We start from the raw sequence: 2,107 nt of genomic DNA, 5'->3' as shown, positions 1-2,107 counted from the left end.
GTGCTATCGCCCTTTGTATTGGACCATGCTTTTGGCATGCTAAATAACTCTTTGCATACTGAACACATAATTCTCCCATCTTTGGCCAAAAATATCCACTCCTAATAATTAACCATCTCATCCTTTGACAGCGTTTCTTAAACAACTCTTCATCTATTAGTGTATAGTTCAGCAAACACAGCTTCATTTTCCTACTAATCACTCCATTAGGTTCTTTAAGGAACCTTTTAATCTCTATTCTCCAATCCATTGCATCTCCATCTTGTATGCAGTGAATTTCAATCTTCCTCGCCCTTCTTTGAGTCACGGGCAATATGGTTCCATACTTACAAGTAGACTTCCAATTCAAAACCTTTGAGTACCCTGAGGCCATTTGGGCTAACTCATTTGCCACGTCGTTATATATCCTATTAACGCATTGAAGTTCTACTTGGTCGAATTCTTCTAATAATTCTTGGGCGATCTCATATTGACTTATAATGGAATCACTTTGGCATTTAAAATCACCAATCAATTGGTGGATTACCAATTGAGAATCGCCCCTAACGATCACATTTCTTACTCCCGTACCTATCATTAGTTCTAGGCCTACAATTAAGGCTTCATATTCGGTCTGATTGTTGGTGCACATTCTGTCTAAAGTGAATGCGAACTTGTAGTAAATCCCTAAAGGATTAATCAATGCTACTCCTACTCTTGCACCTTTAGAGATTTTTGACCCATCGAAATACAACACCCAAGGTTTTAGCTCGAACGAATTGATTTCTAATTCAATTTCTTCAGGCATGTTAAGGCATAGATGATCGGTTAGAAAGTTAGCCAAAGTCTGATTTTTGACTGCCTTTTGAGGTATATATTGTATCTTGAATTCTGATAAAGCTAAAGTCCAAAGACCTACCCTTTGGTGTAAAATAGGGCGCGAGAACATATACTTAACTAAATTTACTTTAGAAATTAAATAAACGGCTACGGACCGTAAATAAGCCCTTAATTTTGTACATGTGACATACAATGCAAGACATAATTTTTCGATAGCAGAGTAATTACATTCACATTTTGTTAACCGTCTATTTAAGTAGTAAATTGCCATTTCTTCACCAAATTGGTCTTCCTGTGCGACCATTCCAGCTATTGATTCTTTTTCAGCCGATACGTACACTTTCATTGGCCGTCCTTGAATTGGTGACACCAACACTGGTGGACTTGATAAATATGTCTTCAGGCTTTCAAAAGCCTTTCGATGCTCTTCTTTCCAGACGAATTCGTCCTGATTTTTCAGCTTTAAGAGCGACGAAAAGACTTTAGTTCGCCCTACACAGTTAGAAATAAAGCGTCTTAAAAAGTTTACTTGGCATCGAAACCTTTGCAATTCTTTTTTGTTGTTAGGTGGTTTGGCCCCTAAAATGGCCTTCGCTTTATTTTTATAGAGTTCAATCCCTCTCTTGTGTACTAAGAAACCAAGAAAATTCCCTGCATTAACACCAAATGTACATTTCGAGAGATTCAACTTTAACTTATATTACTTCATTTGCTCAAACGAACATCTTAACTGTTCGAAATGGTCCTCTTCTTTAATGGACTTGACTACTATATCATCTACATACACTTCAACAAACTTGCCTATTATATCATGAAAGATTAAATTCATTGTCCTTTGATAAGTTGCCCCTGCATTTTTAGGCCAAAAGGCATAATCACCCATTCAAAACATCCTAGAGACCCAGGGCATCTAAAGGCAGTTTTGTGTATGTCTTCTTCAGCTGTATAAATTTGATTGTATCCTGAATACTCATCCATGAAAGAATACATGACATGTTTGGCAGTCAAGTCTACTAAAGAATCCACCGTGGGCATTGGATACTCATCTTTGGGTGTAGCTATGTTTAAATTTCTAAAGTCTATACACACCTTTAGTTTACCATTCTTTTTTAGTACTGGCACGATATTGGACAACCATTCGACATATCTGGCTGTTCTAATAAAATCTGCTTTCAATAATCGCTCTATCTCTTTCTTAATCTTAGGGAGTACATTAGGAGCAAAACATCTAGGAGGCTGCCTATGAGGTTTAAAATTAGGCTTAGTTGGTAACCTATGTTCCACCAAG

The sequence above is a fragment of the Olea europaea genome, chromosome 8 (genome assembly GCF_002742605.1).
Source record: "Olea europaea var. sylvestris chromosome 8, O_europaea_v1, whole genome shotgun sequence".
In the NCBI taxonomy this organism is placed as follows: Eukaryota; Viridiplantae; Streptophyta; class Magnoliopsida; order Lamiales; family Oleaceae; genus Olea; species Olea europaea.
Note: the sequence above shows the minus strand (reverse complement) of the source record.